We start from the raw sequence: 22412 nt of genomic DNA on the forward strand, positions 1-22412 counted from the left end.
TGACCCACTCAACATCATTTGGAAGTCATTTTTGAAAACCCTGCTCCCTTGAGCTGAAAGGATTCGGCACACCTCGGTGTTGTCCATACACACAACTCAGGTCATAATTTTCATGATATGGTGAAGGGTGTTTTCAAACACCTGTCATTACAATGTAAACTTGCAGAAAGGGGTGAGTCTCAGTGAGGAGTACACACAAGATAAATGTTATCAGTCATTTCTCATCTTTTAATAAACCTGGAAGGCAATAAGTGGCATATACTGGGTATTTCAACTGGAGCAAGGGAGAGTATCTTATACAGGCAGGGGACAAAACTGCTGAGAAGAGAGAATAGGATCAGACATTTTTTATGTGCCTATGATACGAACAAAGTCTGAATGCTGAGAAATTAATGTTTCTTACACAGTGGCCTGTAATGACATTTAGACGTTCATCTATACCTGCTTGTTTGTTTTCTAGGCAGCATATCACAGCAAGCCACCAGGACTCCCAGCAGCACTGAGGAGCCTTTACAAACAGCTGTGTCCTGTATCACCCTCAGAGCTACTCACTGTAGGGGCCTGGTGACCTTTGAGGGATCCCAGGATGGTGGCTACCAGGACTGCCACAAGAGAAGCAAACTGCTGTTCAGTGCACTCTTTTACCAAGTCTACATGAGTCTGAGGGGAAAAAAAAAGCCCTATATTTTACAAATTCACATTTTTTCACGCCTTGTGGATATGCTGAAATATCTGCAAAACTGGGAAACCATCCGTTTGGTCTTATCCTTTAATTCAATAACTGACATAGAAGAGTGCTAAAGCCATGGCAGTCAATGACACAACACTCCCCTAGACAACACACAGCTACCACAAATCATCATTATGTTGAATTTAAATCAACTATCAATTGCAACTGACCACTTAAAACAAACAATGCATTACTCCAAACTATGTAAAAACAAACTTTGGCTCCATATTTTACCATCTTCCAAAGATTAGCTGGAATATAAATTATGCTTAATGAAGGTTGAACATCTGAAGAGGAAGCCTTGCTTTGTTATGCAAACAGTGGTCCCTCATTAGACTTTTCTCCAAACACTGCTGTGAGGTTTTATCTGCAAGACAAACAAATGCAGGAGGAATGAGTTCAAAGGTGCATCAGGGAGGCTGTTCCTATGCTGCAAGCCCTGCTGATGGCTTTCCAAGTGCACATTCATCTCCTCCTGTCTGTGGAAGAAGGGAGGCTGATAAAGGCTTGCTCTTCAGAGGAAGACACAGCCTGGATTGAGAGAGGGCTAGGAGATGGGAAGGAGAGGGGGGCATCCTTGCCATGAGATGCTGACCTGCAAGATTGTGCCAGTCAGAACTAACCAGAGACGGAGCAGCAGCTTTCATAATTTCTACCGTTCTCCCTGGGAATTCCCACCTGATTTTCAGGCTTAGGACCCTTAGGACTCCCACCCTTGGAGTGGCTTGTGGCAGCAGATGCAAACCTCAGCCAGAACAGCCTGCTCCTGGGTAAGGGCTCACCTGCTGGGAACATTGCAGGAGCTGCCTCTCTCCTCTCAACTTGGTCAGTGATGGCTTTTGGCTGGACTTGTTGGCTTTCCTGTGGCAAAATTGTGGTTTTATCTGTCTTCCTGGATTGTCCTAATAGCCAAACCACTTGTCAAATACCTTTCCCACAGCCACACACTGAGTTATGGCCATTAAACACTGCCCTGGCACCCTGAAGCAGGTACAGCCCTGGGTAACCTTGCCAGGGGTTGCTCCAGTTAAAGCCCTGGCAGATATCCAAGCTCCTCCTGAAATCTGTAGCTTCAAAGGCATCTTGCAGCAATGAGTTCCACAAGGGGGATGCAATGTTTTTGAGAAAATGTTTCCTTGTTTTCAGTCTCCCTTTTAAATTTTGTTGAATTTTCCCATCATGAAAGCTTTAAGTCACGCATAAAGAAGTGGTTCAGGGGACGGATGCCCTGCTCTCAGTGTTACCCTCCAGAAAACAATTCCCCTCGACAATCGGTTCCCAATTCAAGATTACAGATCTCTGTATTAGCGTAGCCCACTCAACAGCAAGCTTCAGCCATCAGCAAGATTTTGCCTGGGAAGCTGCTACTTTAGGGTTAATCCACAGGAAATACAATATGACAATACCCATTTCCCTGAACATTGCATCGCAACCCTGGGATTCCTGCATGCTTTAGCTTTTTACATTCCTAAAGAGAAATCTGTCAAAATGATGGACACACGAGTTGACCATTAGCAAAGGCATTTTAATAGCAATACTCATTTTCAGACATCCAGCTCCAGGCTGACATGTCTAATCAACGTTGCACAGCAGCGATCTCGTTATACATAGCGAGAGATAAGAGGGGGTCCCCACTGATAATTTTAGCTATTGAATAACTTTCAGCAAGGCGGTTGCTACGCAGCTGTACATGTGAGCATGCATCGAACACGAACTAGTACACGGCTGTGTAAGAAGTTCAGCCATTAAAATCTGGATCTACAGGGAAGTAAAGTTGATTCGTTAAATTTTAAATCTGGTTTCCAAAAGGAGAAACTTCTGGCAAATGTTTTTCTTACAGCTTTTAATGAGGTACTTGAGCTATTAAAAATATATCAGCAACTTCTGATTCTCATGTGATCTTCACTCATGAACATGCACAAGCCCAAATTCGCAGAGGGTTTTGGGCACTGTGATTTTGATGACTGCAATGTCTAGCTTCTGTGTTACCTGTAAGAAAATCCACAGTGATAGGGATTCTTTCAAAGCAAAGACACCTTTTTTCTGACAGATAGCTGCAGGAGAAGCAGGGAGATGTTGAGCTACTCCCCTCTGCTCTGGAGGTCGAGGTGCTCCTGGACCACTGAGTGTGAGAAGATGGGATTTAGGGTCAAACCTCTGATACCAATAAACACATCTACGACCAGGCAAGCAGTGGATCTGCCTTTGTTGCAGGCTTTCCTGGCCCACCACCTTGCAGACTGAGAGGGGAGCTGAGCTTTCTGGGAGCACTCCCATGTCACATCACCCACAGGTCCCCCCTGCTCCCGCCCCACAGCGGTCCCCCAGCACAGCAACCCCCACCCCACCTTGCAAAGCAGTAGCTGCGTGATAGCATCGCCCCAGACAGGCAGGACGAAAGGCAAGATGCAAGGAATGTGGCTTAATTAAGCCACCACTTTATTAAGTTAGCTTATCTGGCAGCTATCAGCAGTAACTCATCCAGTAGGACCACGTTTTTTTCCCCATAATTGTTTCCACCTGGTGCAGGGCTGCCGTTGCCCCCAGCCCACCTCCCGCTCTGCGCAGGGACACTGCTGAACCGAGAAAATACTTCTGTGCAAGAGGGAAGGGAGTGATTTAGGGTCTTACAGCAGCTGAAATGCTTTGGAAAGGCAAACAATAACAGGATAAACATTTTAAGTGATAATTAACCCACTGCAGTAAGATGCCAGTGACTCGGGACAACGGCTGGCTTGGAGCTGCTTATCGAGGTTTTGGTTGATTTCAGCAAAGAGGCAACTCCAAAACTCTATCATGATGGCTGTGTTGAAAAAGATGCATGACGGCCATTTAATGAGTGAAAAAAGGGAAGGCAAAGGGGAAAAGCAAAGGGAAGGGAAAAAGAAAAGCTTTATACTGGTTTCACATGGACATAGTATGTTAAAGAAGCTCTTGCTAAAGATGTCAAAAGAAGGAACAGAGTCCACTCCAGGAAATACTTGCCTCCTAGGAGCAAAGCAGACACAGAAAACCTTACATTGAGTCAGAAAGTGAGTTCTTAGGATAAAATATTACCCTTGCTTTATCCCTACAATGCTGAGGTTCAGGCAGACAGTCAGCCTCCAGGATGGCTCCACCCCGACAGAGGTAATTCAAGCAGCGGCACTTTAACTCCCATTCATCAAGGGTGGGAGCACACGCATGGACGGTTTCCATAGCTCAGCTGATGCCTGAGGTCGCTTCACTGGAAGATGCAGCAGCTCTGTAGGTGGTCAGGCAGGTCAAATCCCCCCTCTCTGACACACTATTTCTGACCCGAGTGTCAGAAGAGTTCTGGTTTAGGGGGCACAAGAGCAGTTTAACATTTTATCTGGGCTTAAATGCATCGACATCATTCTCCAAGGTCGGTGCTGATAGAAAAGAATGATAATACAGTCAAGCAAACGTATTTAATCAAAAAGGCGATTTCCTGTTGGGAAAAAATATTAAAAAAACCTGAAAAACAAAACCCAGATTTCTTCAGACAACATCGTAACATGAATTCAGAAGAACTTGTGCCATACCTTGAAGACCTGAGTCAGCAAAAGCCATGGCATGGCTGTGTTTAATTGCACAAAGGGGTCTTTGTTAAAAAGGCTCCTTATTGTGCCTGCCTGGAGTTTCTTTTTGATCACCCTGACTTTGAGAAATACACAGTGCACCAAAAATGCAAATAAAATAAAACACAGCAATTAACTTACAAAAGATAATTAGACAGCTATAAAAGCAAGCCGAAAAGGTACCTTAAAAAAACCAAAACAAACCCAAACTTAGCTTTTCTCAAACTCCATATAAAATTGAAATGAGGGTCAGGTCTGTCTGCCAAAGCATGCACAGACAGAGCCCATCTGCAGCGCAAGTGTATGAAGGAAGCAGGTCAGCAGCTGTGCACAGTTTCGCTGTAATTCACATGGAGAGATTTATGGCAACATGGTGTAAAACTGAATGCACTTTATTTTTGTTTGCCTTTCTGTGGGACACATACCGAAATCTTGAGTAAGAGAGGATGGCCTCCCTGCAGACACTTGCTCAGCATACACTTTGCCATGATTTCCAGACTTAGTCCTTTTTCACAGTTTTGCAAAGAGATAATTTATGTTCACTTTGGGTGTAACACAAGGTCCAAGGACAGCCCAAGACCTTCCAGTCACCGTCCCAGCCCAGCAGGAATAACAGAGTGTATGGTGCCTGTCTTCCACTGCCTAGGAAATGCTGCAGCACCTATGACTGAAGAGAAACACTTCTTTGTTTCTCTTAAATGACTGAATAAAATAGGATTTGCCTGAACACTCACAGAGAGCCATCCTTCACCAGCAATGCTGGAACTCAGACCTCTGACAGCAACTTGATTTTTCTGAAAGTCAGATTTTCAGTGATTAATGTGTTGCCTGAGTCTAAGCCATGTTTCTTGTCAGTTACTTAAGTCAAATAAATTTACCCACATATAATGACTTTCTTTTTCTTACAAAAATAATTTTAAAAAGCCCTTCTATCTGCCCTTTTGCTCAGCTCTGGTTATTAAGACAGGTACTAGAAATGAAATCCCATTCCAGTTATTGCTAATGGGAAGGTTTTGCTAAGATTCACAGGTCCTGGGCTGCTCTTCCATGAACGTGAGCCAGGGACCAGATCCTCCCCTGGCAAAAGCCACAGACCTCTGTCAACTCTGGGAAACTGTGCCAGTATTTGCCCAAGGGGGCTCTGGCGAATGCTCTTGAAAGCTCTCAGACACGCTCCTCGGCTGCTCCTTACTGTAATGTGTTATTAACTGTCTCCTTCTCTCCTCACAGTGCTGTTTCATGTCATCTTTTTATGGTCAAAGGGAGTTTTATGGTGCTAGAGTATAAACTGTAGTTCCTTCTTCTCAGAAGGGACCTTCCAAACTGATATGATGATTTGCAGCCCCTGAAGAATGCAGTATTTGTGAATGTATGAAGCTCATGCCTCTATAAAAGAGCAAAAAAAGACCTCGAAGGGTTCAAGAAACCCTCCATCCTGCACAGGAATCGGTGGCACTTGGAGTTATGATTGGCGCCGACCTGCACGAAAATGGAGAATGCACATTTTTGTGCAAAACATCACGGGTCTGGGGAATATAACCACCAAAAACTTCTGTCCTATATCCTTTTAGTAGCATTCCCTGGGCCTCTGTTCTCCATGGATACAGCAGAGGACATCTCACCATGATGGTTTAATTTAAGAAAATGAGATGCGATGTGATGTGATGTTCATTGGGGGTGCTCAGACAAAATCTGGGCAGGCAGACTGCTTCCCCAACACATCTCCCTGTGTCAGCAGATCAGCAGTACCAGGAAACCATCACCGTTGGACTATTTTAGGACTTTTGGGATGCAGGGAAAGGGGTTGGTATGAAAACCCTCCAGGCAGCCCCAAAAGAAAAAAATGAGCTCATGAGCTTCTGCTTGCTGCAGGAAGAAATGGCAATTAAAACTCGGCTTTTTGGGTCTCTTCTGTGCAGAATACAGAGTTTTTAAGATGTTTCTTGTCACGTGTAATGAAAGAAAACAGTCATACTGGGATTTCTGCATGACCCATACAGACTAGGGCTTCACATTTTCAGGGAAGCCGTAACACTGTGCTACAGGGCCGAAACTAACATTGTCCCTTGTCAGTCACTAGCCCAACCAGGGCCTTGGTGCTGCCAACACATTGATGAACCCCAGGCTAATCAGCATTTTTTTCTCTAGTACAGACCACCTGGAGGCACTGGTCACCATCACTTAGCATACCAACGTCCAAAAATGACTAAGTGAAAATCTGCCTGGGAATATTCTCTGAGCAAAGAAGGGAACTCTCAGAAGGAAAATATTACACAACTTCAAAAAGGTGATTACCCTTGCTGACACTGGAAAAGCCATTTGCTGGATATTTTACATGCACGTGAACATCGTCCTCAAAATCACATATGTGATTCCTGCAGTGCTGGACTATACTTTCTTCCCCTCTTTTGGATTTCTATTTGATTTTTTTTTTACTTAATGCAAGGGAATGCTCATGTGGTTTATCACTAGACAGCATGTCAAAAATAGCAGAATGATTAAATAAAAGGCTTTTGACTGTTCTCATCTGCTTAGACTCAGTTTTATATACACACTGTCAGCTTTGTCTTGCTCTGTTTTCTTACAAATTTCTTTTATTTTCTGGCATTGTACCAGAAAACGATTTTGTTTAGTTTTGCAGGTGAAGTTTGTATGGGTTTTTCAGAATCAAATTAATGTTTGACAGGTGTGAAATTTGAGGGGAAGAAAAAAATTAATTTTATACACAGACAGCACTGCTCGCATTTACTACATAGTCTAATGCACTGGCAAAGTATAGTGTATCCTCATAAATATATTGTCATTTCTAAGAACAAGTAGCCTTCTAAATCTCAATTGAAATGATCCAAGTTTGAGATGGTGATTTAAAATAACTCACTGCTTTGAGATTTAAAGTATGAAAAGTGAGCAAAACCCCTTTTTTTCCACCATCTCTGACTTCCAATTAGAGGACTGCAAGCCAAACTTCCTTCCAAGTCTGTAAATAGCATGTCTTGCTGATGGCACACATTCAATTATTTATCTAATCCAAGGTGAGCCAGAGTACAGGACTAATCACAGCACATCTGTCCTGTCTCTTGGATTTTTTTAAACTTCCATGACTCTTCATTTTGTAGCTCCAATTTCCTACCAAATATCCATGCGAGACAGAGAGTAATAAATTCCATTTCAGTAGGGAAGGCAGAGCCAGAGCAGCGCTGCAAGGAGCTGCGCTGGCTGGATGGATGCTGTGCTGGTGCTCGGTCACTGCAGCCAAACAGCAAGAAATCGCTGGCAAGCTCTCAGACTTACTGAATCCAGTCCAATCCAACCCCGTTTATATAGCATCTTTCATCAACAAGATCACAAAAATGCTGCATAAGCAATGGCTAATAAACTCCTTTCGATAAACAATAGAAGGCAAGCGCCTTTCACACACGCATGCACAGAAAAACACATCATAGAAACTATGCAGGGAAGTCAGATCTCTGAAGCTGGCTCTCCAAACAGGACATAAATCCAAATTAACCTTCAGAGACAAGCTAGTAACTCGATCTATGCTCACTTAGGGGTGAGCTGCCACGTGCGGGCCCAATCCTGATTCTGCAGAAATCCCCGGCAGCTTTGCCATGAACATGTCAGGCTGGGAACAGGCTCAGACCAGGACTTGTAGCTCAGCTCTAAGAATGGGCTAGAGTTGGACTTCTTGGAAGAACAGTTTCAGATAATCACTTGTGGCACAAACTTAATCAAGTCTGGCTGACATTTGTTATTGGAAAACGTTGCAAACCCCTTCCTGGTTTTGATGGATGTGGGATTTGACACGTACCCCTGCTCCTCTGCATCCCCCATGGGCATGCCATCTACCTATACCCTAGACCATCCATCCACACCCTAGATACAGACACAGATGTTTAATCCAGACATTTTGATCTGTGATGGTTCTTGAAATTCAACTCCAGGAAGCAAGCAAGCAAGCAAGTCCAGCCAGGCTAACACTTCCGATTTAAATAGTCTAGAAGTGGAGAGAGCCAGACATAAAAACCATCAGCTTTTAGGAAAGTCAAATAGCATGGAAAAATAATTAAAGAACGATGCAGCTCTGAGGACCTCGTTCTCTACATTGGCTACCCACAATGTCCAGATGACACTTTGGTTTCCAGCACAGAACTGGAAACTAACAGAGAGAGTGAAGAAGATGTCTGCGTTTGGAACATCTGCCTGTCTGGTGTAGGAAACTCATCTTGAAAGGACAAGACACCATGCAGGGTATGGAGTTTATGTGAACAGACCCAGATTACTGGGAAACCGGGCACTCTCTATATACCATCTACACGCAAGGGGTATGAAATGGCTCCTATCTTCAGAGCACATGCTTTATAAGAGTGCAAAAAGCACAGTGATCTAATTTTATACATTATGAATCACGTAAGGGTGCTTAACAGCCACTTATGCCTAAGGATTTTTATCCTTCAAGTACTGGCTTAGAGTCACTGGAGCGTGACCCTGCTTCAGCGCAGCCAAAGGAATTTTTCAAATCAAAGTTTCAGCCATCCTATAAGCAGCAGAAATAAATCATAGGGAAAAAAAATCCACCATAATTTTAGAAAAATAGATGCACAGCATAATTTGGGTTGCAAGGGCCCTTAGGAAATCACCTGATGCAAGCGCACCTGACAGCAGGGTTAACTGCTCAGAGACTCACCCAGGTGAGTTTTGAATGTCTTCAGGGATGGAGGTGGCCTCGCTTCTCTTCCAGTGCTTAAGCACTTCACTTTTCCCCCTTAAAATGTTCGTGCTGCAACGCATGGGTCTTGTACCATGTCCTTTAGAAGTGCACCTCTGATGAAGGTCTGCCTTTGTCTTCTCTATAACTTCTCATTAGGTAGTTGGAAACACCAGTTAAATTTGCCCCTTCGCTCTCTCTTCTTGAGTTTGAGCAAACACGGCTCCCTTGGGCTCTTCTTGAATATAATGCTCCAGCCCCTGAGCACCTTAGCTCCAAATTGTTCATAAGTGTAAAAAACTGTAGGTAACCAAATAAAAAAGTATCACTGGCAGATATTCTTTAAAAATATTAAATAAATGGAAAACAAACAAAGAAAACCCAAGGCAACAAAAAAAAGAAGAAAAAAAAAAAAGATTTGCTAAATTGCAATGGAATTGCAGCTTTGGTCCCCTCCCACTGTTTTCTCTCCCATCTTTCCATTTTCACAATAAAATTTTAAATGGGGAAAAACTGAAAAAAATAGTAAATCTTGAATGAAATACAAACAATGCTATTTGTCATGACAATATTTTCAAACAAAAGAGCTGGCCAGCTCTGATCGCTATCTAAGCAACAAAATGAAGTTAAAATTGTGCTTCTAGTATATTTTCAGCATCAATAGCAGCAATGGAATTAACTTCTTAATATAAGCCCTTGGTAATCTCTATAAAGACACTAAAAAAGATATTATTTCAAGAGTGTTTCACTGATCCAGATGTTTCTTTCCTTTTTCTCTCTGTTTTATTGTTCCCAGAGAGGACCTTGTAAAAACTGAAACTGCTTATTAAGTATACAGACTTAATGAATTGGACAAGGAAAGAAATAATTCCTAGCATAACATGTTCACAAGTCAGATCCATGTTTATTGTCCACAGAGCTGATAGCAAAATACTCTCTGTATACAGAGCAGTCGCTGTTAGGACAGAATCTGTCTCTGTGAACTGCTTCCAGCGTGCAGAGAAGATTCATTTTTGAAACAACGCAGTGCAAAAGCATGTTGAATTATGTAGTGATGCTGTACCATGGCCCCAGTGCCAAGGATTATTTTTAGAGCCACACATCTGCAGGTTATTTGTTGCAGGGTAGGGTGGATGGAGTAAATCCTGAAACAATTCGCTAAGCAGACAAGCATTACTGGAACGAGCTGTTATTTATATGGTGTCACTAGAAGGCTTGGTATCTGGGACGCAGCAGTGGTATCCGTGCTGCCTTGTGTAGCTGATGCTGCTCCGCAGTCAGCAGATGATGTGAAGTTCACGAAGCAGTTTTTTGGTGTGGCCATTAGCTCCTCTGTTCAAAATGGCAGGAGGAGGAACACCATCCATCCCATCTTCCTGCCAACGAATGGGCCACAGTGATTTCAGCACCAAGTACACCAGACCAGTGGTGCTCACTAAAAGTCAGTCCATCCCGCCACTCTTTAATTTGTGAGCAAATGGGTGGTATGAGGCCAGTTTTAAAAATAAGAAGCAAAGCTATTTTCAGAAAATTCCTTCCATTTCCTCACTGCGCCATGTCACACACAAGGCTCAGCTTTCAAGCCAGACAGAGCCTGAACTTGGTGTCAACTGCTCATTAGCCAAGTACTAATTGCAGGAGCAACCGTGCCGTGCCCTAACCGAGCAAACCACAGCCCCAGCCCTTGAAGAGAGCCCATTTCCTATTGCCTCATTTAACTGAGCTGGCGCTGGCTGCGGCTCCTCTCTCCCCACCCTGCTGCTGGAAGACGGGTTTAGCCCTGAATAACCTACTGAGGTTAGACACAAAACTTTTATGAGATGCTGAAATGCTATCAAGTCCTTCATTTCACTCTGCTTGCTTGCTATTTGCAACCATGCTCCAGCTGAAAGAAAGTCTCTCCTCCACTCCCAGCTCCCCCTTCTCTAGCCCACTGCCCCAAAACTGGGGATGGGCTCTGCTACCAGGCATGAAGCATGGACACCCTGAGATAGCACCAAGAGGCACTTTGCTTTGGCCAGCTGTGAAACACTGAGAGCGAAGGGGTGGAAATGAGCCAAAGGAAGAGTAGACCCACTGTGGGGCAGCCCTTGCTGCTGGGATGGAGAACTGAATTAAAACAGCCTTTGGGATGTGCAAGGGAACTGAGGGGGAAGGTCACAAACCCAAACCTTGACCCTCCCATCCTTAGGTGGCTACTTAAGATGTGGTCCTGAGCTGGTGGCGATTGCTTGTGACAAATGCACGGGGAGCTTCAAGCGTGTTGACTTCTGGGAGGAAACTTGTACAACTTCTCTCACCGCTGCTTGATGCTGGAAAACCACCACCAACCCCACAATCCTGCCCATCTTTGAAAAAATTCATTCATCTAAAACATGTCTTTCCTGAGAAAGGAAAATTGCACCATCAGGATCTGTGACCTTGCCAAGATTATGCTTTCTGGGAAGAAAAAACTAGCTTTAGCTGGTTTAGCCCCTTATTCACAGAAACTAAGCCATACAACTTTGGCCCAGAGTATAGCTGGTAGTGAAGGTATGTGCTTCACTCAGAAAAATGTATTTTTTTTATTGCTTGATAAACTTTTTTTTCTCTCTTTACTTACTAAAAAATAAATAATTGTATGTAAAGAAATGGAGTATATCCATTTTAGACTTTTGGCCCACTATGTAATGTTATTTCACTTTTTTTTTTTTTTTTTAACAGAAGGGAAATATTTAGAGTTGCAAAGAAATTATTTACAAAGTTCAAAACGGACCCAGTATTCTTGTTGTGGTTGAACTTCTGTGTGTGCTCCCAACTTGCCACGCTGCTGTCCTTCACAAGTGGGTGTATGTCCTCAGTGAGTAAATACCTGAGAAAATACCCACCACATCCATTTGTAAAGCACTTTGGGATGAAGGTGGTTTACATCCAGAAGTTATTAGCATATCACTGGAGGGTTTATGGACAGTCACGTGGCCTGTAGAAAAACACATTTAAACATTTTGCATTATAGTGCTTTGTCTCAGGTAATTGCTTTGTTCTACTGTTCTTCTGGGCTATTTCACTTCATCTAAAAAGAGAAGCTCCATTTGTCTGTGGTGCTCATTTTTCTCCTGCAGTTTGTCTAATTTTAGTGTTCTAATGAGGCCTTTGCAAAATAGCAAGTGATGCTTCTAGCTGACGTTTTGGTATTATTGGTGCAAAACCAAAGATTTTTTTTTTTCTTTCTTCCCTGTTGGCTTGCAGTATTGTGCAATTACCCTTGTATTAATTATGCATCACAATTGAAACAGGGTTATATTTTCAGATACTAGTGCCTGCAGGCATATATTGAATTTATATTACTACAGCCCACCCTAAAACCAATGCAAACTGGGGATGACTCTGCTGGAGCAGTTCTAGTCACAGGCAGCAATGCAGAGCTGCGATTGCTGGAGTGACTCCGGTGTTTGAAGCATCCAAATGGGCTCAAAGCTTGGGCTCATAACCAAAAAAAAAAAAAAGTGAGACCAGAGTGAGATCAAAATCAGGGTTACTGACAAATTTACCCAGAAGATGGGGTAGGATATATACAGGTAGTGCTGTTCTTTAGGGGTAACTTCACTCCTTGAAGGCACTCACAGAGGACTATTGGCTCCAGACTTTCCCGGCACTCCGTAAGAGCTCATCCGTACAGGATCAGAGCTTTTTCTTGCATCAGGCACTGTTTTTCTTTAGGAATGTCACTCAATTTGCTTCATTTCATCAGGTTTCCCCTCCCTGCAGATCATCCTGGACAACCATCCTGTGCACCAGCCCAGTCGTGGCATTCAGTGGTTTTGTCTGCTGCCGCAGGGTCTTTTCAACTCACTTGCAAACGTTTGTTTTCTTCTGGTGATTGGATTTTGCTTTGTCTGCCTTATTTCCGTGAGCCACGATAAAGGCAAGCATCCTGCTGGGTGTCAGTTTTAAGATGCGCTCGCTGCTGGCCGTGTGCTTGTTTGCTTGTGGGAACCCTTCACTCTGCCATGGGCTGTTGGTATTTCTCTCATAATATCATGTTTTTGTAGGCCAATTTTTGTGCACTTGCACGAAACCCCTTTCTGAACAGCTCAGGCTATTGTTTCTTGACAACGCTCAGCACCACCTTTCTTGTTCTTCTTTACATTTAAGGTCTTACAGTATAAATGTCTCATTACCATAACGCCTACCAATACCTAAGAAACATGGGGAAGGCTGGATCCTCACGGAGAGAAATGCAAAGGGCCTCCACAGCCCTCGCTGGAACCATACCATAAACATGACAAGCTCAGTGTCGTTAACATGAAGGTTAAATGACTGCTACAACATCTCTGCTAGTGATCTGTTCTCTGTACAGTATTTAAATAGCATTTTCTTGCCACAGCACTCATGGCTGAAAGGAAACTGTTTTCCTCCAGGACATCTTCACAGGTACAAGAAGTATCTATCTTCTCATGCTGGGGGGAACAGGGTAGATCATTTGAAAAGGAAAGACCTCTTGCCTTCAGTGCAAGGTGAAGACAGGCTGATGCAGGTCTCATCTGCCTCGGCCACAGCAACTGCATCAGCAACATCTTAGGGTCACCTGCTGTCTAAAAAATCTCTTTTTCTGAGATTAATTATGGGAGAAGTGTCAACTGAATGTGATATACCTTGGGCTCTTGAAATCTCTTTTTCCAAATAGAGTGAGTGACAGCACTGAGATCTTTTTCAGCAGGGAAGTTATGGCTGTGGCCTCGGCCAGCAGCAGGATGGTGCTCAATCACCTGTGGGAAGTATTGGCAAGCAACGGCAGATGCCACCTTGATCAACCGCCCAGGATGAACCATGGGCAAGAGCTGCCACCTTCACTTAAAGCAAACAACTTGGGAAAGTTTGGATGATTTCTTTCTATTAACTTATGGTTCTCTAATGTGTTTCATGCTATGACCATCACTACTAACCTTCCAGATATTTTCAACTTGATGCTGTACTTAAATAAGGCTAAATAGCATATTTTTGTGTATTTTTGTCTCCAAAAAGTGACAATGCAGGTAAATACACTGTACACTCAAGGCATTGGTCAGTGTTAGCCTGTAGAGACAATGCTAAATTTAGATCTGAGGCTAAATAAGTATCTGTAAAGACAAACATTCATACCTCTTTTCCTCTCAGAACATACTTTTTGTGCCAGTTTGGACTGCTCCTACATTCCCACCAATTTATCTACATGCAAGACACGTGCATTGTCTTTGAGCCCACTCCACAGTTCACACCACTGCACTTTTGTGGAGGTCACATTTCATGCAGAATAAAAGAAACTAAGTTTTTTCTTTCCTACTCTGTTCACAAGTTGGTTTTTATTCCCAAAACACTCCAAGGAAGAAAACCCGACATTTTTACAGCCTGAGATATCAATCTGATTCTACAAAGTTGTTTGAAAGTGCTGTATTATATCTGGCACCCTCCTATATATTTGGAATAAAGGTTTGGCATGCAGTGTAAATGAAATGAATATCACGCACATTCCTTGAGAAATTTCGCCTCTTAGTTTGGAATTTTTTTCCCTGCTTCTCTACCAAATGAAGTGCTTGTTCATCACTGTTATAACCTGATGGGCACGGTGTGCATTATAATCTCACCATCTGCATCATTTACATTCCCAAATGTGGAATCTCATCCAGATGTCTGACTTATCTCCAAGGCGCTGACTTTGGGCATATGGTTTTTATTTAAATAAAACACAATAATAACAGAAATCCAGTATCTATTATCTCTTGCAACTGCAGATAGTAAGTCAGAATAAATTTATCTTGGGCTTTTTAGCGTTGCCCACACAGACACTTCTGTGGGTGCATCTCCTAAAATGCAACAATAAAAATCAAATGAAAGGTAAGGCAGGACATTAAGCAGAGTACTTCATTATAGATGAAGTTTGCAAATTGTATTACAAGCAGTAGAAAAACATGCTGCCCTTGTAACATGGAGATACTGAAGCAATTCAAGTTATAGTGACACTGAGAAGCTACGGGTGGCAGTAGGTCACCCTGACCCCATATTTTTGTTTGTTCTTTGAAGGATCCAGCAAAATCCACAGCATTGGTGCTCAGCAGTAATAAATGTCATCACATGCAGGGGGGGTCCACAACCTGAAAACACCACCACGCTCTCCTGCTTGCACTTAGAGCTTGAGGCTTCTACTGAGAACTCAAAGGGTGTTTGCTGGCACAAAACTCCCCACTCTTCCTTGAAATAAAAAGTACGCCTTCATTTAGAACTGTGTCGTATTACATGTTTTTCTCTGACTTGGATTTCTGGACCTTTCCATACTCCTAATTAGTACTGGTAGTAGTAATAATATGTTTTTGCTTCCATGATGTTACCCACTAGAGTATGAGCGCTGCAAATAGAAACGAAGTTTAACATAAAGAGATCTCCAAGAAAACTTACTTAGATTTCTTGGACGTCTCACTTAGATAGTTCCTTGCATTTACTACCAAATATATTTTCAAGCCGCAGCTATGACAGGGCACAGAAGGCGGATACATATGGAGCTGGACAGAGTTCCCCACGTTAGCGCGTTGCAAGTGCAGGATAATCAATGCCATCACACCCAACGTTATAACTACACACAATTTTCTGTGAAGCAGCAGAAATCCACCTCAAATTTACCGCATCAGTGAGCACAGCGAAGGGCCTGGCTAAGCCCAGGTCCCTCCTGTATTCAACGGAAAGGGGCAGACACTCCTGGAGAGTGGCTCAGCCTGGCAACGGCACGGCAAATCTCCTAACTCCTGTGCCTTGGCTAAGTGATAACAGGGAAAACCTGGGCTTTGGTGTCGCAATTTGCAGCAGGGTTATCCAATTTTTTTTTAAAAACTCTTTCACAGCTTCACTGCTATGGTCAGGGGACATGAAATGGGGAAATCTGCACCAAATCCTGCCCTGGGGTGGGGAGACCTTGCGGAGGTACCTCCGTGAGGAGACAATCCAAGCACCCCCACGCAGAAATGCATCACCCGGCGTGGGAGGCTGGGCCCGCGCCCGTGGTTTGACAGCCAAGTGTTGAGAACCCAGAGCTCCTGGAGAGAGGGGTCAGCCTTGGGGGAGCTCTTCAGGGAACTCTGTTTGCAGAGCTGCAGACAAGGGCGGCCGCCCCCTCAGCTGCGCAGCTCCAGTGACCCTCCCTGTGGATTAATCTGTTTTGTAAACCAGGGAGATGTTGCAATACTAAAACTTCGTTGCGTTTGAACCTCTCAGGAAACTCTTCCAGAAACAGAACTAGGAAAAAAAAAAAAACACCAAACCCAGACTACAATCATGTAATTAAATGCTGAATCATAACAGAGAACCGCAGAAGTCCAGTGCAAATTATGCTGGAATGTGGTTAACACTGGCTTTTCTTAATTTGTGAGTGCTTTGCGTGTTCGCAAGGTCACGTTGTGTGCCACAGTGACTTTATTTGAATCACTGTTTCCAACACTCCACATTCCCTGTCAGCGCTCCTTCAAGCCATCAGAGATGATGTTTGCCCCCCATGCTTTTCCAGTCAATGTCAAACTCCTACTTTATCTGCCAGAATGGTCAAATGGATGTGGTCCTGCAGAAGATGCAGTCAGAGCATCACAGGGCGACACTGAGGGCTGCCACAGCAGCTCAGTGTTAGCCCAGGGACCCCGATCTGCCCAGGGGTGCTGGTGGATGCCTAAGGTGGGACAACTGTGAAACACAAGGCTGGGGTGAAAAATCATGGCAATGGGCACTCCAGTCTGTAGGTTCAGTTCTTTTCTAGCCCAGTGTGCCATTCCTACACTGGTATCAAGGTCCTTGACTTAACCCCTTTGAGGAACCAGCTGAGGGTGCCCCACCACTGAGCACGGACCCCATCTTGCCCAATGGTCCTCCAACAGCTTGTGCCAGGAAGCTGTGGGCACTGCCCATCAGCATTACCAGACTGCACAGGTCCTGTTCTCGCTGGCACATAGCCTGAATCTCTGAATTTTAGTTAACTCAGTTCACTGTTCACAAGTGGTATGGTGCAGTAATGTTCAAAGATGCCCAAGCCAGTTTTGAATGTGGGCCTGGCAGCGGGGCAGCAGCCTGCATCCATCACTCACCCAGGCATTGCTCTGTGTTAATATATTCTCCAGTCCTATGTCCTAGGGGGTAAAACAGGAACAACAGGACTTCTGTTGCCCGCTGGGACATGACCACATTTGCAGTAAAGCAGCAACTGTGGTCAGTTCTTGTCAGGAGATCTTTGAGGTAAATGCTGCTGGGGATTGATAAAAATGACCGACGACTGTTCTTGAGGAGGAAGCTCAGTGGCTTTAGATCATCACCTTTTACCTATGCGATGCAAACCTAGCAGGGAGTCCAACAGAAGCCTCCTGCCCTTGAACACATCTGCTGCCTGATTCCACCACCATTGTCCTCTAAAGAAAGCTGGGCAGGACCCGTCTGCCCCTCCACAAGCAATGAAGCAGTTACAATAACATCTGAGATCTTATAAAAATGATGAATTAATTTTCCAAAGACAAAGTCCAATAGGTTTTATGCCGCTACCTACAAAAACGTCAACTGCACAGTTTCTGACCAGGATTTAGCTGTTGCTTTTTGACAGAGAATAGCAAAATGGTCAAGACCGCTCTTGTTAGAGCCGGGCAGTAAATTACATGCTCTGCTCCATCCACAGAGAAAAGTTTATCATCTGTTGCCAAAAACCACAGTGCCCTGGTGTTTCCTCGGGCTTGCTTTCCATTTCTACAGCCACTGAGGAGGCTGTTACCCTTGGGAAGTCTCATTTAGAATAAACAGTTCTTTATATTCATTATCATAATTCCCAGAGAAAAGGCTGGAGGTAGCTAATTAGCAATTAAGCATGACCGATCAGGCAGCCTGGAAGCACCAGGCTGGACCCAGCTGATCTACGAGAGCACGAGTGCATCTTCCAGACTGAAGAGCCACAGAAAACCTTGTGACTCTTCCTCCAGCCTCGAGGACACCCGGGCTTCGAGCTGGGGAATTTCTTCTTTTTCATGGGTGACAAACAGTTCACGGGAGGAAGGGGAAGCTTAACAACAGTGCTGTTTCAGAAAATGACTGATTTTAAGGGAAAACTAAGAAGAACCTCAGGGCCAAAGTGTTTCAGTTCCTGACTGAGAAGTGGTGTTTGCAGATTGGAAGTGACCAACGGCTTCTCCAAGAACAAAAAGAACATTCCAAACCCCCAAGCACGGGTGTTTTGAAGGAAGCATAAATTGCGTTGCTTGATTTTAATTTTTTTTTGCAGTTCAGCCTTTGAACCTCAGTTCATCCCAGCTTTGATCTCACCACAGTGATGATGGCATGGCCAGCTGGGCTCAGCGAGCTCGGGGCCAGTCACCGGATGATGCTCACAGCCTTCCCGCTTGCACTGACTGAGAGCTCTGGAGCAAGACGGCAGCTTGGCTTAGGCTCAGCTCCTGGGGCTGGGGATTTGCACCCACCATTGCCTGGCTCGTCCCTCTCCTCCCAGCATGTCGGGAGGCCCTGGACCAGGCGGCTGCGCTCCATCATTCAACTAGTGAGGGGAAAACAGGTCTGATAAGCAACCCTCCTCAGAACAGGTCTGTTTTAAATCCAAGCAAGACAAAGCATTTTGCCAGTTAGGGAGTTACTCAGGGACTTTGCCAGTGGCACAGATTTTTGGTTCAGCTTAATGCCTTCACCCTAGATTTAGCTCAACTCCTAATAACAGGGGTTAATCTCCTCCCATCAACATGTCTTATTAAAAGATCGCAGCAATCCCTCTATGGGTTCAAATTCTAGAAGAAAAATGTATTAACATGCTCATAGCAATGGCAGGTTAAAAGAAACGATACTCACGCTGTGGCCTAAGCTAGAGGTTGGATTTTGTTCTGCTGGTTGTACTACCTAAAATAGCTGTTTGCTAAGATACAACTGTCTGATGTTTTGTAACAGGCACAGAGATTGTCTCACTTTTGAAATGTCTAAGATTTCAAAGTCCCACAAAGACAGTCTTCCAATTCCCACTGGCCTGCAGGAAATGATTGTAACCCATGGGTTTGAATCAAAACAGTGCGTTTTTATCAAATCTTGTTCAAGTTATTTTTTCCATTACCAATTTCTACCCCCCCCCCCCCCCCCCCCAAACAATATTTACTTATACATTCTTCGCTACTTAGAAACACAGGAGGAGAGAACAAATGCATCAGCCAGCAATGCACTGAGGATCATCTCTGGAAACACGTATGGCTTCTCACTCGGCAAACAGATTCTGATGTAGGCACGTCCAGTTCAGAGAAGGAAGCTGAGAGAATGGCACCACTTCACATGAGAACACACAGAGGTGGCCAAAACCCTTATATAAGACAACAAGATCATCAACTTGGTGAAAAACAAAACCATCACTGTGGTGGTGAACTCCACTGTACACACGGTGCCTCAGAGACCCGCCTGTCCCGGGTTCAGCAGGGTGTTCCAATAGCTGGGCTTTTTAAATAGATGAGGGATTGCATCCAGACTTCCCCTGCGTCCGCAGAGCCTGGGTTAGCCAACGTGCGTTGGACGGGGAGAGAGAGCTTGGCAACTGCACCAAGCAGAGGATGTGCTGGACGGCCGTGGCTGCCTTCCTCACCTCAGCCTGCCTGGATTCCTCCTTGCAGGCCAGCAGGCGGAAAGGAAGGCGAGGAAATAAGGTCTGGCATGGCATTCCCACAGAAGAGGGGAAATGATGATCTAAAAAAGAGAAACATTTCCTGTTGAATTGAGCGCATGCAGGATGAGCTGAAAAGGCAGGTCTTGATTTGCATGGAAATTCAGCATCTCCCTGCTGCGTGACTGCACAAGGGTCCCAGAAGGCACTAACCTACTTTCTTTGCATTCCCAAAGGACCTAGAAATGCATGACACTGTCTTGCAAAAGCGTGACAGTGGTGAGGAGGCCCTGTGGCTGGAGTGATGCCGTGAAGATTCTTCCTTGTTGCAGTGATCCTGCCACCAAGGTGTTTGGAGCTAACAGTCCCACTCCCAACTAGCACAGAGGGACGTTATAAAGGGATGCCCAAAGAACTAGGCCAAGCTTGGGTACCACTTCCTCACTCTTCAGCTGAACGATGGATGCCCAGCACCCAGCATCCCCTGGGAACCCCAGGGCACAGCAGTCCTCCCTCTGCTGCAGCCCCCAAATGCCATATGGGGTTGACTGGTCTGTAACCCACCAACTTGCGAGCAGGGGAAAGGGGCTCCCAGGATCTGTAGCTCTGGGAAAACACCCCTAAGGGCAACTCTAGATCTAAAATGAACTGAAACCACTGTTCCCAAGGAGCTTGTGAGAGGATCTTCAGATGTAAAAGATCTGGGAAAAAAGGATGGGGATGTTCTAAAGCACGGAACAGTACTGGAAGGGAAACTTGTAAATACAGCAAGGTCTTTTCAGTGAAAAGAAAAAAATGGGACTGTGAAAGGCAGGTGGAACAGAGAGAGAGCTGAAACCCAAGAACAGTGGGGAGCAGGTGGATTAGGACCAGTGCTGTGCTGCGTCTCACTTCATCAAATCCGGGAGGACCCAAGGAAATGATGAGGCAGCAGACTTAAACAAAGCAGATAACAAGCACTTCTTCTTGCAGTGCTAAACTGTAATATTTGGGGTGAGGTGGAGGCTAGAGGATTAAGGAGGTTCACACAGGACTCAGACTGGCTCTAGGTGGGCACCACAGCAAAGCCTGTCCATCCCCATCAGCACAGGTAGGAGACACTGCCAGCTGTAGATGGGAGGTGAGCACAGCAGAAGTCCTCCCCAGAGCTGCTTGTCTGATGCCATCTGCCAGCGTTTTGTCTAAGCTCACACTGTTACCCACCACCATGCTATCTTAAACCTTTAGCAACTGCTGTCAGCTGAACACTGGTGGCCCAAGGCTGCACTGTCTGCTGTGATTCACTTTGAAGCTCTTGCTGTAAAAGGGAAATGTTGAGCAAGAGCAGCTTGCTCTCAGTCTGCCCAGCTACCTGGGCTCCTTTGAAAGCAAGATAAAGCAGCCGCCTAAGTGTTATGACAAGAAGCTTTTTAGCAAAAATGAAGCAGAGAGACTCTGTTTACAAGAACCACTTGTAAATGGAAACCAAAACCTGAATCTGAAAGGAAAACCACATGGCCATAATCCCTCTCCCATGAAAGCAGTAGTAATTCCGATGTCACCCTGCAAGCTAAATGGTCTCCTCTAACCAAACAAGGATTACAACTGCATTCTTGGATCACACCTGACCTAAAGAGCACTCTGAAGTGTGGGGAGTGGAAAAGGCCTCCGCCCTTGCTGCATTACATGTCCCTGGCACGGTCCGACAACAGATTATGGATCAGCTCAGTTAGTTTACAGAACAACCCAAATGATTTTCCTGGAATGAAACCTTCACAGGAACGTTTCCAGCAGGGATGGATACCAGCCTGCTTCTACTGCTTCATTGTCAACAGGAAACGTGTGGAGTATGTGATGGGATTCATGGCATTTCATAATTCAAACCTATAGGTGCAAAGTATATGTGGATTTAGGAAACTGCTGCAGTATTCACTTTGCCAGCAGATGTTCTGTGCAAAGACTGGACTTCAGCTTGGCCTTCACCCCAGCTGAGCAATGGGCTAGGTTTGGATTTGCTCTGAATGACTGTGTAAGATGGGGCTCACAGTGAGTCAGTATATGCCTACGTATGTGCATATGGACAAACAGAAACATGAACTGGCACCTCTACAAGCATTTACACCAGGGCTTTTCATGCCTTAGATTTCATCCAGGGGCTTCTGAACCTCTGTTCTGGCCACTGCAATGTGAACCAACCCCAGGGCTGAAGTCCTCCAAAACCCCATCTGCCTCTGGCACGGCACCCGTGGAAATGGAGGGCTGGCAGAAAGGCTAAAAAACAGCCAGTGGTGGTAATGCAACAGGCAAAAAATTATGGGGTATTAGCTTTGAAAGCACTCAGTAATGTCAACAGGGAATAAGAGACAGCATCAAAAGACCAAGACCAAAGTCAAAGACCCGGTTAGAAGGTCTTTCTCAGCAGCTCTCAGGAAGAGGCAGCAATGTGTACTAACCCAGGCCGTTAAGTCAGCAGCACAGATAAATGTATAAGAAAACAGGCAAGTCCTTGTTGTCCTTGAGAAAACTCAGGAGACAGAGACTCTTGTACCCACACGGTTAAGCATCCTACTGCACAGCCCTGCAACAGGGTTCTCACGGGTTTCCACAAGGTTGGCATGATGAAAAGGCTCACTGCAAAGCACTCTCATCAGCAGGGACCTCCCGTACTCCAGATCACCGCTTGCAAAAAAAGCAGGCGCTCACATGAAGTCTTTGCCCTCAAACACAGCCGTCCCCTCCTGACACCCGCGGTCATCGGTCTCACTGCTCGGGGAAACAAAACAGACCAGCAAGTCAGAA

At 44.8% G+C, this 22412-nt stretch overlaps 1 protein-coding gene across 1 annotated transcript in view; it reads right to left on the bottom strand.

The window, feature by feature from the left end:
• The window catches only part of CCBE1 (collagen and calcium binding EGF domains 1), a 97639-nt gene that overhangs the window by 23267 nt on the left and 51960 nt on the right, over positions 1-22412 (bottom strand). The gene's annotated exons all lie outside the window — the stretch shown is intronic.

Source organism: Numenius arquata, chromosome Z, assembly GCF_964106895.1.
Source record: "Numenius arquata chromosome Z, bNumArq3.hap1.1, whole genome shotgun sequence".
Classification (NCBI taxonomy): Eukaryota; Metazoa; Chordata; class Aves; order Charadriiformes; family Scolopacidae; genus Numenius; species Numenius arquata.